This window comes from Polypterus senegalus, chromosome 1, assembly GCF_016835505.1.
Source record: "Polypterus senegalus isolate Bchr_013 chromosome 1, ASM1683550v1, whole genome shotgun sequence".
NCBI lineage: Eukaryota > Metazoa > Chordata > Cladistia > Polypteriformes > Polypteridae > Polypterus > Polypterus senegalus.
Genome location: NC_053154.1, coordinates 154,772,638 through 154,787,676, shown reverse-complemented (window position 1 = coordinate 154,787,676; position 15,039 = coordinate 154,772,638).

Here is a 15,039-nt window from a genome sequence, read left to right as displayed (position 1 = left end):
TGCTAACCATTATAACCTTTTCTGCATCTACACCTTACAATACTTACCTCTGAAATCCTTAAAAAAGGCAGGCTCTAAGCTGCTGAAATTGCTTTTTCTCCCAGATTTCTAACACTGCAAGAGCTGAACTAATTCCGATAATGACCGAGACTCCCTCCTGCTAAATAGTTATGCGACCCCCGAGCCTACTGAGTAGATGTGTATTTGGCTCGCTCTGCTGCACTGTACTATATTTATCTTCACACTTTTTGTTCTGAAACCCAGATTTAGGAACTTTTACATGTATTACTTTTAATCCACCTGTAGAATGCCTAGATCGAAGGATAAATCCGAATGAGACCAAGAAAACTCACCGCCGGCACCTGCAACTATGGCGCAGATTAGCCTTTTGCTAGAAGATCACAGAGCTGCGCTGTCTGCGGACTTTAAGTCTTCTTTTGAGAACTTATCATCTAAGCTGAACAGTGTTCAACCTGCAGTACACGACCATAGTCTATGTATTAGTTCTCTTGAGCATGCTCATACCAATTTTGATCAACGTTTAGACCAGATCAAGGCGAAAAGATAACGAGTGGTTAAAATCCAAGATGGCAGATCTAGAATGGCGCAGCAGATGCAATAATATTCGGATTGTGGGTTTACCTGAAGCTATTGAGGGTCCACGCCCTACTAGTATTTTCTCCCAACTCCTTGTCAATGTCCTTTGATCGCAGGTGCTTACTTTGCCGCCGGAGCTGGACAGGGCACACTGGAGTCTAGCTCCGAAGCTGGCTGCCGGGGAAACCACGGCCGGTTATCCTGCGTTTTCATCGTTACCAAATAAAGGATCTGGGGCCTCATGTATAATGCCGTGCGTAGAACTCGCACTATAACATGGCGTAAGCACAAAAGCCGAAATGTGCTTATGCACAGAAAAATCCAGATGCAGGAATCTGTGCGTACTCCAACTTCCACGTTCTTCTGCTACATTAATCCCGATCAGTGTGAAAAGTAACGCTCGTGCATGCGCTTTATGTAACGCACCAACTCCTCCCAGAATTACGCCTCTTTGAATATGCAAATGAATATAAATTGCCCTTAAGCTCAGCCTTCTGTGAAAAGACAATGGGAAAAGCACGTGGAAAAATATAAGAATTTCAGCAAATACCAAGTGGAGGCAAAGGAAAAACATACTATTTATTCAAATAAACCGTGGTATAATCAACAAAAGGAAGTTGATCGAGTGACATAGCATGTTGGAGAAACTTGAAAGCTCACGTTCACAAAATCGCACAGTGTTGGAAATAAAAAAGAAGTCACATATCAAAGTCGCCGTGAAAAGGCGAGTTGTAGCCCACTGTCTGAGTGTCATATGAAAGCTTATTAGGGTACAGAGAAAAAAAGGTACACAGTGGGGAAAAAGCACGAAATGTCAATGTCAATCTCGACATTTCCACTTTAATCACGTAGTTTATTTTGTCATTAAAGTAGAACATCATAAACTTCATCTTAAAATCGTTTAATTAACCAGTTTCTCAAATCACATCATAATTATAAAGTATAGGACATTAAATGCTTTGTTTTGTATTTGATCTTCTATGTGCTCTATGTGTGTGAATCACTACTTGCTTCTTAAACTGGCTCTCTTCCTCCAACTGGACACAGAATTCATTACATTCGTATATCGGATATTACAGCTCTCTGAATAACTAAAATACTGAGATGTATACGTGATATCATTTTTATGATGAAAGGAGTTAAAGCACGTTATTAAACATGAGTTTCACGGCGCAGTGATTGTGTGCGACCTTCGATGAAATTATTTATTGCAGCAGTCCTCAGGGGCGGCTCTATGTCCAATAGAAAAAGTCCAATGTCAATAAGTTATCTTATGCATGGTGGATCGCCACACAATCAGCTCTGTAATAGATGTTAAGCCATCTGTAAGCTTAGAGCGCTGATTCTTCAAAACGTTAAAGAAACATTGAAATATCTTTGTAGTACATGTTTAATTATTCTATCCTTCACGCCAGTCCCAGTGAAGAATTTAGATTATTTAAATGAAGTTATCGTCGTCATATGTAAATACGCGCTTTATAAAGTGGCGCAGGTTGTGTAATATTATAACTGTAGTGCAAGTTTACAGTTTACAGTACAGACAGTTCTACAAGGAGCACTTGATTGAGTGCGTTTATAGTTCTTGGGATGAAACTGTTTCTGAACTGCGAGATCCGTACAGGTAAGGCTTTGAAATGTTTTGCTGTGGCCGAGACAGCGTGTGCTTAATGCCGTATACTGATAATTCTCTTACCGATCAGCTGCTGCTGTGATTCACACTCAGATACAGTGATATAAATACTCCGAGTGGTGCAGTGAGAGTAATATGGAAAAAGATGATCCACTGTGGCAACTCCTAACGGGAGCAGCAGAAAGAAGAAGAAGGTACAGTTAGAGTAACAACGCTAAAGCAGTTATGGTATTTGGTATACTATGGCTATTCCCTGGACCATTATATTGTTACAAGTTAATTACAATCAGATGCATTACACTAATAAACAATATGCGGTTAGTCTCAGTGTATTTATAAAGCCGCGTCAGGAAAATAAGGAGTAACCACACAGGAACAGTAGCATTGCTTTGACGCTGGGTGCTGCCAGTTTGCAAAACCGAGCGGAGAACTTGCGTACGACAAGGTATGAGGTACCGTGGAAAAGTGTGTAGCTTTACGGCAAATGTAGGTTTTATACATCGTGATTTGAACGTGGAAAAGTTCTTATGCAACATTTCTGTGCGTACGCACCGTTTATACATGAGGCCCCTGGTGATTCGCGAGGCACGTAAGAGAGATGACCTGGTCTAAAACGGCCATAAGATTCGGTTTTACGAAGACTACACCCCTGATGTGGTAAGGCAGCGCGCGGGGCTCAAGGAGGCCATGGCAGAGCTCTAAAAGAGGGGATACTGGCCTGCACTCCTTTATCCAGCTAAACTGCGCATTGTTCTGCCGACCGGAGAGAGAAAATGGCTGCAATCTGCGTCAGATGCTGACAAATTTGTTCAAGATTTGTGCAGAGACTAGTAATTATTTTTCACCTCAATGATCCTTTATCTGCACGGTTACAGGACTCATTTCTATATGACACTGAATTAATGGTTTTAATTAATCATTGAGGACATTCTGCTGGTTTTAAAGTGTTTGTTTTATTCTCTAGACTGGCATGTTCATCTTACCAGGTGAGGTTACTTTTTTCTTTTCTTTTTTTATATGTGTTTTTTGATTGTTTTCTTTTGCTTCTTTTCATTTACTTGGTTTCATTTGGATTGCTGTGTGTTGTGTCCTTCACAATGTCGGTGCTTAATGTGTTGCAATGTTTGTCCTACCCTTTCCTGCCAATTCGGTACTATAGCTGTATAATAAAGTCGCTTGGAAAAAAACAATATGGTTGACAGTAACATTATAGGGGGCCCAATTAGGTTTCTGTCCTGGAATGTGAAGGGCATGAATGGTCCAGTTGAGGGATCTAGAGTTCTCACTCATTTAAAGCATCTTTAAGCAGATGTTATTTTTCTTCAGGAGACTCATTTGCATAGTAAGGATCAGAAAAGACTTAAAACGCCATGGATAGGTCACGTCTTTCATTCCAGCTTTGATTCCAGAGAAAGAGGTGTTGCAATCTTAATTAGTAATAAAAAACAGTTCTCACTCTCCAAGACGATAACAGACAAAAATGGGAGATTTTTAATTATTGTAGGGACTATCCTGCACAATCCTATTGTCTTGGTGAATGTTTATGCCCAATTTGCTAATAACCTTTTGAGGATGATCCCCAATTTGAATACACACCTTATGATGTTTGGGGGGGATTTAAACTGTGTTATTTATCCGGTACTAGATAGATCTGCCTTCAGCATAATAGCCCCATCTGCCATGTCAAAGTCATTTTCAGACTTTATGACTCAAAATGGATACATTGATCCATGGAGATTTCATAATCCACAAGCCAGAGAATATTCTTTTTTTTCTCATGTTCATCACACATATTCTCGTATAGACTATTTTTTTATTAATGACTCTTTAATTTCAAAAATCCATAATTCTAAGTATCTCCCAATTGTTATCTCAGATCATGCGCCTTTGGCTATAGACGTTGCTTTGTCCACCTACCATACAGCTCGACCCACTTGGAGGCTTAATTCCTTGCTTCTCTCAGACCTGGTCTTTTGTGAATATATTTCTGTTTCCATTGATGACTTTTTAATTACGAATAAGTCAGATACCATCTCAAATTCCTTATTATGGCAGACTCTGAAGGCTTACCTAAGAGGCCAGATTATCTTATATGTGTCTCATCTGTCCAGATCTAAGAAATCCAGATTAAAAGACCTATCTACAGAAATTCTTAAACTTGATCGCCAGTATACCCTGAAGCCTTCTCCAGAAGTATATAAGCAGCGTCTTAACTTGCATCTTGAGTTTGACTTGATGTCAACGAATGAGGCGGAGCAGCTATTATTACAGTCTCGTGGTAACTATTATGAATACGGGAAGAAAGCTTCTTGTTTGTTAGCTCATCAACTAAGGCATCATACTGCCACCCGTCACATTATGCAAATAAAAAATACATCAGGTACATTGACGTCTGACCCAATTGAAATTAACTCTGTCTTTAAGGCATTTTATACCAGTCTTTACACCTCAGAGCTTCCTCCCAACTCGGGAAATATGCAGCAGTTTCTTGACAGTTTAGTTATCCCCACAGCTGAGGCCGTTAAAGCAGTTGAAATTGATGCCCCCCTTGGATGAGGTCATATTTTCAATTAAATCCTTACAATCGGGTAAATCCCCTGGTCCAGACGGATTCTGTTAAGATTTTTATAAGAAATTTTATCCAAAATTAGTCCCATTACTCTTGTCTGTCTTTGAGGAGTCATTAGATCAAGGTTCTCTCCCCATGACGCAGAGACGGGCCTTTATCTCACTATTACTCAAGGAGGGGAAGGATCCGACTTTTTGTACTTCTTACAGACCCATAAGCCTTCTTAACGTGGATGTGAAAATTCCGGCCAAGCTGTTAGCCTCTCGCATAGAAGGAGTCCTCCCATCTATTATTTCAGATGAACAGACAGGTTTTATCAAAGGAAGGCACTCCTTTTTTAATATTCGCACCCTCTTTAATATATTGTACTCTAAACATCATAGTATTCTCCCTGAAGTGGTCATTTCATTGGATGCTGAAAAGGCATTTGATAGAATGGAGTGGGAGTACCTCTTTGCAGTCCTGAAGAAATTTGGCTTTGGCGATAGATTTATTTCTTGGATTCATCTTTTGTATACTTCCCCCCTAGTTTCTGTTTGTACCAATAACATAAAATCTGACTTTTTTCCACTATTGCGTGGCACACGTCAAGGCTGTCCTCTTTCCCCCTTACTTTTTGCTTTAGCTATAGAGCCACTTTCGATAGCTCTCAGGACTTCCTCTTTGTTCCAAGGTGTGACTCGTGGAAATATAGAACACAGGGTGGCCTTATATGCAGATGATTTACTTCTGTATCTCACAAACCCTAACACATATTATGGCAATACTGAAAGATTTTGGTTTCTTCTCTGCATATAGACTTAACATTCAAAAGAGTGAATGCTTGCCTATAAACAAAGCTGCGCAGCGGCTCAGACAGACTGACCTTCCCTTCCACCTGAGTTATACTGGTTTCAAGTATTTGGGAGTGAATGTGACTAGCTCACCTAAGGCTCTATGAGCTGCTAATTTCACTCCTCTACTGTCTCATGTAAGGTCAGCTTTTCAAAGATGGGCTAATTTGCCGGTATCTCTATTGGGCAGGATTAATATAGTTAATTTATACCTTTTCCAGTGCATTCCTTTGTTCTTACCCAAATCTTTTTTTAAATCTATTGATCAAATGATCTTCATTATTGGGCAGCTAACATCCAAAACTGCATTTATTGGCTAAAAGATCCTCAGGCATTTTGGTGTCAGCTAGAAACTCAATCATGTTTCTCAACCTCCCTCTCCGCTTTATTATTTTCATCCCTCCCTGTATCCCTTACTCAATATGCAGATAACCCTGTTGTACTTAACTCTCTCAAGATATGGCATCAATTTCGACGCCACTTCTGTTTCTGCTTCTGCTCTGGCCCCACTATGTAATAATCACCGTTTTCCCCCTTCCCTTTTAGACTCTACATTTAATTTATGGGATAAAAAGGGCATTAAATGTTTTTCCGATCTTAATAAGGATAATATTTTTCTTAACTTTACGGATATGTCGTCCCTATATGGTCTGCCCTCATTTCATTTATTTCGTTATTTTCAAGTTAGACACTATGCTTCCACTATTTTTCCTGAGTTTCCCATTCGCCCACCTAAACAGTCTTGGGAAGACTTATTCGAACTTTCTCCACATAAGAAAGCTCTTACCTCTCAAATATATAATACTGTTCTTTCAATGGACAGTTACTCTGACAATAAAACTATTTCAAATTGGGAACAGGAGTTAGGTCTGGACTTCAGAGAAGGCTACTGGGGTAGTGTAGTTAAGAAGATTCGTAGTTCTTCATCTTGTGCAAGGCTTTCTCTTATTCAGTTTAAAGTAGTACATAGGCTACATTGGTCAAAGTCTAAACTATCTAAAATTTATCCCAATGTTCCAGATCTATGTGACCGATGTAACTCCTCTCCCTTCAATTTAAGCCACATGTTTTTTCTTTGCCCCAAAATCCAGTTATACTGGACCTCCTATTTTGACATTATTTCTCATGTTTTTAGGATCAGACTGGAACCTTGTCCTTTGATCGCTATATTTGGGGTTCCTGGTAATCCTGATACGTCTTTTAATAGTACACAATTGGATGCAATCGCTTTCACTTCACTGTTAGCACGACGTAGAATATTATTGTCCTGGAAGGCTCTGCATCCCCTGACCATGGCCCGCTGGCTGAAGGATCTTATGTTCTTTTTAAAACTTGAAAAAATCAAGCTTAGTCTGAGAGGGAGAGCTGATGGGTTTTTGAAGGTCTGGCAACCTTTTGTTTCTTATTTTAGATCTTTGGAAACAATTGCACCTGATTGAACTTTATTCATTTATTTCCTATTTTATTTTATTACTATTATTATTTGTTAGTTATTTATTTACTTATTTTTTGTAACATCCTGTGTATTAGGGTTTTTTTAAATTACTTTCTTGTTGTTTAATTATTTAATTAATCATTATCTATTTTATCTATTTATCTTTTTTGTGGGCCTATGGGTGGGATATGGGTTTTAGGCATTATAGGTTTATTGTTCGTGTCTGATAGTCAACACTAATATGTTTGTAGAGTCAAGGATACCAGGGGAGACGACCTGGCCGGGACGCCTTCAGGGACCGGAAGTGGGCATGCGCCCAACTGGGATCACGTGGGGGCCGCCATCCTGGTTGCTTTGGGGGCCACGGGTAGAGGGCTTGGAAGCCCAACACTGTAGGGACCCATGGTCACCGCCAGGGGGCACCCCAATGCCTTGGGGACCCTGGACCTCAGCACTTCCGCCACACCAGGAAGTGCTGGGCGGAAGAAGAAGAGGGACACCTGGAGAGCTTCTGGGAGAACAGCCGGCATTTCCGCCACACTGGGGCGTGTCCAGGGAGGAATGCCGGGACACACCTGGAGCTCGTCCGGGATGACATAAAAGGGGCCGTCTCCCTTTATTCAAGGTTGGAGTCGGGTGGAAGAAGAACAAAGCAGAGAGAGAGTGGAGGCGGCCCGAAGAAAGGCAAGGTGTTGTTTGGCCAGGACTTTGGAGACTTGGGGGTTTGTGTGGCACTTTAAATTGTAAATATTGTATAAAATAAATGTGTGGTGGTGACTTTTAACATGTCTGACTGTCTGTGTCCGGGCCATTTCCACATCTGGCGTAGTCAGCAGGATTTATTTAAGCAGGTCCCTGTCTTGCACCAGACAGAGCATCTTGCCGGCTACGCCAGATGTGGAAATGGCCCGGACACAGACAGGCAGACATGTTAAAAGTCACCACCACACGTTTATTTTATACAATATTTACAATTTAAAGTGCCACACAAACCCCCAAGTTCCCAAAGTCCTGGCCAAACAACACCTTGTCTTTACTCCTTCTTCAGGCCGCCTCCTTGCCTCCTCCTGTAGGCTCAGTCCACACCACTCCCGACTCTCGCTCTGAATGAAGGGAGGCGGGCCCTTTTATCTGCACCCGGATGAGCTCCAGGTGCTCCCCGGCAAACTCCCGCTGACACGCCCCAGTGTGGCGGAAGTGCCGGCTGTTCTCCTGGAAGCTCTCTGGGTATCCCTGCTTCTCTTCCCCCCAGCACTTCCTGGTGTGGCAGAAGTACCTTGGTCCAGGGTTCCCAAGGCACTGGGGCACCCCCTGGCGGTGACCACGGGCCCCTACAGGGTTGGGCTTCCATGCCCTCAACCCGTGGCCTCCAAAACAACCAGGGTGGTGGCCCCCACATGATCCACGGTGGGCGTAGACCCTCCTCCGGTCCCTCAAGGCGTCCCAGGCCAGGTCGTTGCCCCTGGCATCCTTGACAGTAGATACCTTTGGCATTTTTATGTATTTGAAGAGATGTGTATGTATGTTGCTGTTAATTGGAAAACTGATAAATAAACGGGGAAAAAAGAGCTGAACCTAAATGGAAATCTCCCTTTTATATTACTAGAACTGAAGGACTTGGTTAGAATCCAACAGAACCTGGACATGTATCTCAGTCCGCTATCCTGTAATGCCTCTGACCCCTTGGTGACTACAAATGTTATAGTAAACCACAACATAGTTTCAGTGAGATAATACCAAACTTTATTTCAATTTAAATTTGTGATTATTTGCAGAGACCAGGCATATGCCAAATGTTAAATACAAAAGATGAAAACATACAACCAGTCACACAGTTTTTTTATTTTTATAAAATGTAATAACATTTACTAGATTCTAGTCATTATGAATTTCCCCAGTGTACAGTTATTTTTAAAAAATGTATGCTAAGGGTTTATGTATACTCATTAATCTCTATAAGCATTCTAGGATAAATTTTGACATCTTAATTATTTGTTAAGTTTTGGCCTGTTTCATTTTCTTTTAAATAATTTTTAATTTATAGAATACATTAAATACATACAGATATAAGACGCATGAAATTATAAAATAAAAAAACACTCAACACCCCAACCCCAACATGTCACTGCTGGAAGATTATCCGCTTCCTCATATCTGTAAAGATACAGATTAAGTGCAGTTGCTATTTCACTGTCCAAATATACTTCATTTTGCATTTATCATTTCACTTCACCTACATCTTGACAGTTCTTTTACTACGAAAACACAGAAAGACTTGGGTCATCGTTTTTTAGCAGTATTTCTCTTTCTAATTGCCTTATAGTTTTATTATTAGTTTTTTTTAACTTGTGCTCTCATAAGCATTACGGTTGGCCCTGCAGTTATTTGTCTCGTAGAAAGACAGCCTTTTTTATTTCGCAACTGTTTTAGCACCTTATTTATACAAGGCAAGGTTAATTTAAATTCCTTAGTGTATCTAACTTTTGTGACAAACTTGTATGTAATTGGTAATTGTTTAATCACTTCTACTTCCTGAATTCTATATTATATACCAAATATTATCCTAATATATGTACATGGTTAGTTTGAGGTGTGTTTTGGTAATAACTTCATATAGAATGTATCCTGTGAATTGCTAAATGATTGTTGAATGACTCTTCGAAGTGTTTGTTAGTTGTTTAAATTGCAAGAATGTTGGAGTTGCTTTGTGTATGTTGCAATTATGAAGGAAGAAAAGTTTTTTATAGCTGAGAAGTCCACAGCTATGAAAAACTTTTCTTGCGTTTTCAGTTGAGCATCAACTGTTCAAATACACCCTTGTGCACCTTTATTCTAAGTGCTGCACAGCAATTTTGAACTGTTATTGCACCTTTCACCCTTTGGTAATTTAGAAAAAATACCAAGAAAGTTGATATAATTTATTTTAAGCCTGCTTAATCTACCTGTATATTAGCTTAATGCAAAACATCTCAAAAAACTGCACGTAATTTAAAGAAATCAGAATGCAAAACAAATTAAATCTTTCCCAGTGAACCTGAACTCTGTTTTTCTGAAACTCTGATCTTTGGATATGCTGCCTTCCTGCTAAGAAACCCTTTGACATAAATCTCTTTCTGACTGCAAGTGTGATGGGTAAATTTCAATATACTTTCTTATTTATATTTGGTAGACACAGTGAAGAATTTGGAAAGGTAGGGTCAGATTCACTGAGGACAATAACACAAAACTGAAGGGGTAATCAAGCTCAAAAATCCAAAAAAAAAAAAAACAATACAAGTAAAAATCAGTGTTATTCTAAAGACAAAACAAATCAGGATTTAGAATGAAACTTAACATAGAAAAAACAAAGAGCACTGTGCCACGCAATTTGTGTGCCAGCTCCCAAATAAAGGAGCATGCCATCTCATATTTTGTCCTTTTAGCCCAGTGCCTAGGGCACTCTTAGTAAATATATCTCACTGCCCCATGGTGGTAAACTCCTTTCTGTCCTGGTATGTACATGATAAGAAGAATATGCACCAGAAAGATACTGGAAGTTCAATATGAAAAATGTGCACAGTGAAATATACAGTATAAGCATTTGTTTTTCAAACATTATATCAAGACTGCTGAAATGGTCAAGTAATCAAGCAAAATGTTCCAGGTGTATGGTTCAAAAAACTGGCTGATGCAATGTTCTTTCTTGGTCATAGTAAGACTTGCTAGTTGGCATGTATACAATTTTCATAACAGAATACGAGCTGAATTCAAAAGATATGGAAGAACAAGGATATCATGGAGAAGGACTTTTATTTTAGGCTAGTGGTGCTCTGTGCTAAAGCACCTCATGTCTTTTAACCACCACTCAGCGGCCGGAGTCAGGTGGAGGAGGGCGAGGTTGCCTGGGGGGAGTTGTGGAGTGGAAGAGTGCTTTACATTTGTGTGTTGGTGCTTTGGGACTGTGTTGTGGCCTGGGGGACATGGGGAAGGCGTGCCCTCCAGCTAAAGAAAAATAAAAGTTGTTTTATTTTATACATGTGCCTCCTGTGTCCAATCTGTGTCTGGTTTGGCGCATAGATAGCACCTTTTTACACTCCAAATTACGATTTTCTATCTGAAGTGTGTTCTGTAGATGGGGCACTTGATGGCTGAATGTTTACTACAGCATATATCTCCTCTACCAGTCCACCAATCAAAAAACAGTACTTGTCAGAAATCACCCTCTCAACATTGATCAGTGAAAATGTCACTTTTCAATATCTTGTCTCAATCTTCCACTTACTGTAATATAACTCAAAAGCCTAAATTTAGATGTACTTTTCATAACTTAGAACATCTAATGTATGAGATACTTTAAAATCTCTACTTGAATAGTTTGCTCATGGGAAACGTTTACTTCTACTTAAATCATTCTCCTGAAAGGTGTCTATACTTTTACTCAAGTGCTGTATGACTGTTGGCTACCTTATAAAACACAGTTTCCAGTCTATGCAGAGTAGGAACACACAAGCCAGGGGAATCATGGATAAAAAGGGACCCTATCCTGAATGTTAGGTAAGTTACATTTTTAGGCCATAAGAAAGAATGATACTAAAAAGAGGCTGACTCTGATTAATGGCACAGTGTATTGCTAAAGGAACTGTTTGTTATTTATACATTAGTTATATGATCCAGCACTCTCCACTCTATCCACATTATATTTTTAAAGGTGTAATTCACTCAGAACTTGTTAATGTAAAATACACTATACAAATATATATTAAATGTTCAAGAATTTTACATAAGAAAGAACAATTTTGTATTAGATCAAACCTATTCAAAACACTGTGGTGGGCTGTTGCCCTGCTCAGGGTTTTTTCCTGCCTTATGCCCTGTGCTGGCTGGGACTGGCTCCAGCAGACCCCTGTGACCCTGTATTAGGATATAGCGGGTTGGAAATTGACTGACTGACTACTCAAAACAGTCTACATGCCATCTTCAGGCTGATAAATCATTGTGCCCTATGACATATGAAAGGTGCTACAGAGGAAAGTAAATGTGTGAGTAAAGCAAATGTTTTGGCAAAATTTGTTATTCTAAAACATAAAGCAGATTATGACAGTGTTCACCATGCTACTGATTCATTGACTGGGACAGAGTATTGAAATTTATTTTCAAAGATGTTTTATGGCACTCAAGCTGAATATATCTGTGATTCTAAAATAAACACCATATAGAATGCTACCTGAGGTATTCATTAGTTTTTAGAATTTCAAACAAAGAAACTACTATAGGAACAAATAGCAGAAATTATTAAAGCAGTGTTACAGATAGATTCTTGCAGAAATGGAAGAGACAGATGTTCTGTCGCTTCCAAAAAATCTAATTTGTTTTGTTTTAGTTTAACCTTTAAACTCAGACAGAAGTATACATAGGTAAATATCATCCAGTCCAACTGTTCAAATATCACGGATATTAAAAAAGCATTGCTTATACATGACAGCATGATGTAGAAAAATATTTGATTGTAATATGTGTGAGTGTAGGAAATGGCTGGAAATATTCACTAAAAGTAAATAAAAGGGAGAATCTTTAAGATGCTTCCTATTATTTTAAATTTAAAATGAAAATGCTAAAAGAAAAGTAAAACTGAATCTGCTCTCCTCAACTACATATGCTGTTGCCAAAAGTTACTATGCACATCCACTAAGATGAATGTACAGTACATTTTCATATCATTGTCCCCACCTTCCTTAACTACATTTCATAGTAAATTACAAATAACAATGCACTTGATAGTGGCAAAGTGTTTTTAAGGTATGTGGGACAAAATAAAGGGGAGCAACTTTCTTAAAATTAAAGCACGAGTTTATCATGGGTTTTTGGGGTTAAACTGCAAAGAATTGTGTACCATGTTCATGAGAAAAGTTCTCTATTATGGGCGAAACAGACTTCACTCTTTTCTTCACAGTAGAATTAGAGACTTTAAGTAAGAAAAATAATGTTTTTAAGGGGAGCATGATGTAAGTCATACACCAGTTTTATTAGTACTGACCTGGCATTAATCGTTACAACTAGATCATACAGTGCATATGCAAATAAAGGACTCACTGTATGAGTGCCAAGCTGGATGAACTGGCATCCTGACCAGAATGGAAGCTGGCTCCTTGCTGGGAAGGGAGGTCTAATTAGAAGTACAGCATCTGACTGGTGCCTCGACCCAGATGGAAGCTGGTTCCCTGTCAGGAAGGGAGGCCACAGTGGAAGAACAGAATGGGTGTGGGTGCCTTTCCTGTGTTTAAGGACAGAGGGTGTCTGCTTTCCAGGGGCCTGTTTTCCCCCAGTGGGAGCTTCAGGGGATTGATATGGCCTCTTTGAAGAGCTTTCTCCTGACCAAAGAATGTTTCTAGTGTGCAATGCTGTGGCACCAGAACTACCCAACAGAACTATCCAACATAAAAGAAGCTGGGTTTCCTGCATGATTGGTCAGAGTCAGGAGAAAGTGGATGAGACTACATTGAGATGTGGAAGGAGAAGCAATTATTACTTAGTTTTGCAGTCTAAAAAAAGGAAATTGGAATATAATAAAGGTATTATATCAAATAACTTGAACCCTGGTTATTTATGGGGGTTTGGGGAGCTGCTGCAGCCCCTGGTGGTCACAAAGGTTATAATCAATGACTAAACATTCTAATGACCTCAATTTTCATTAATTAATTTCATTAATTAAATTTTTGACTGTCTTTATATGTTAAAAAGTTAACAAACAAAATAACTGAAATTATAGCCAATAGAATTCAAATTTTCAGAATGTTTTGAATGAGCAGAATGTCTCAGTTTTCAAAATAATTCAGTCAGGCTCCTCCATTTTTTAAGAAGCTAATCCATTCCTGAGGTGACTATTTATAATGCAAGCATCTAATTACCACTGATTTAAATGACCCCCTCCTATTTTGTTTCTAATTAATTTAATAGTCTTTAAAACAAACTTTAAAATGTTTAAACTATGTTAACACTAGTGGCCCAGGTTTTATCCCAGACTCACTCTTAGGTTCCCTGAAAATTCAGCTTCATTGTGGATCATACAAAGAAAAAGGGTATAAAATGTTTTTCTTCATATACACAATTTTTTGCAGATGTTCATGCTGTCCTGGGTATGGCATTAAACTGCATCCGGCCCTGCAAGTGGTCCTCCAAGTTGCAAGGAAATAATGGTGGTTGGTGGCAGTCCAGCCACCGTAAAAAAAACTTCACACAGCTCTGAGATGACAGACAGGAATCCTTTCTGTTCTCAGCGGGAGTAGCTCCACTGCAGCCACCCATAGGAAGGATGCTCGCATTATGAAGGGGATGAGAGAAAGCCCTCAGGATCCTCATCCCCAGAAGAGTCAAAACTGTCAGAGAGCCAATTGGGTCAGGTCTGTTGAGGATCGGAACTGGTGCATCGTGGCATTTGGGTCCCAATTTGAGATGGCTTATCCGGGTAGGCACGTGGAAAGTCTTGTCTCTTCATCATGATGATCATCTTCCTCTGCTGTCAGAGAAGCTTTGTAAGCTGCAACCACTGGCACTGACAGGGCTGGCTATGAGGATTGTGTCGGTTCCTGTGGGTCTAGCGACCGTAGTGAAAGTGGCTCCATGTTATTTGATTTTGCAAAAGGTCAGGGACTGCAGATTTCTGGATCATGGTTCCAGGGCCCTGAGCTGCATTGTTGAATTTGGTAATCCAGTACTGGTGGTGCAAAGAAGGAGGCTCTTACAAAACTGCAGGGTCTACAGAAGTGCCCAGTTTGTGAATTCTGACCACAGACTTGTTGTTTCTAAAATAATAACAATAAGTTACATTTATTGAGCACCTTTCACAAACCCAAGGTCGATTTACATACACAGTAAAAAAAAAAATTACACAGATGACAAAAGTTCGTAGAAGTCTGTAGCTCAGGCATGTCAAACTCACTACCATTGGTGGGCCACTTCGACTGCCATATGTGCGTCAGTGGGCCGCACTGTAACAAAT